A 401-nucleotide genomic window follows, 5' to 3' on the forward strand; every position below is an offset into this window, starting at 1 on the left:
TCAAATAAAGGGTTTGAGTTTGTGCCATATCGCTAGTATATCTAATGGCAAGCAGATGATGTAGTTAAGGCCATGAAATCTTCTCAGTGCTTTCCTGCTCTGAGATAGCGCAAATACCTTTAATTCTGTCACCGATGGTGCCGGGGAGAGGATGCAGCACAGGGAAAGATTACGACACTCCTAAACTCGCTGTGATTCCAGTTTCATGAGCAGCCACCGAGCTCTCTCACCCGTCCCTCCGGATCCCGCTCCCCTCCCGGCCCCTCCCGGGCGCGCTCCGGCTCTGCCCCGCGGGCTCTCCCGCGCCCCCCTCGGGCCGGGCGGCGCCGCCGCAGCCGCGGCCGTTGCGCTCCGGGCGTTGTGTCCTCGCGGCGCCGCGTGTCGCGACAGTCCGTCCGTCG

This window comes from Empidonax traillii, unplaced genomic scaffold (assembly GCF_003031625.1).
Source record: "Empidonax traillii isolate 1590-97213 ecotype Southwest subspecies unplaced genomic scaffold, ASM303162v1 scaffold37:size1818073, whole genome shotgun sequence".
Taxonomy (NCBI): domain Eukaryota; kingdom Metazoa; phylum Chordata; class Aves; order Passeriformes; family Tyrannidae; genus Empidonax; species Empidonax traillii.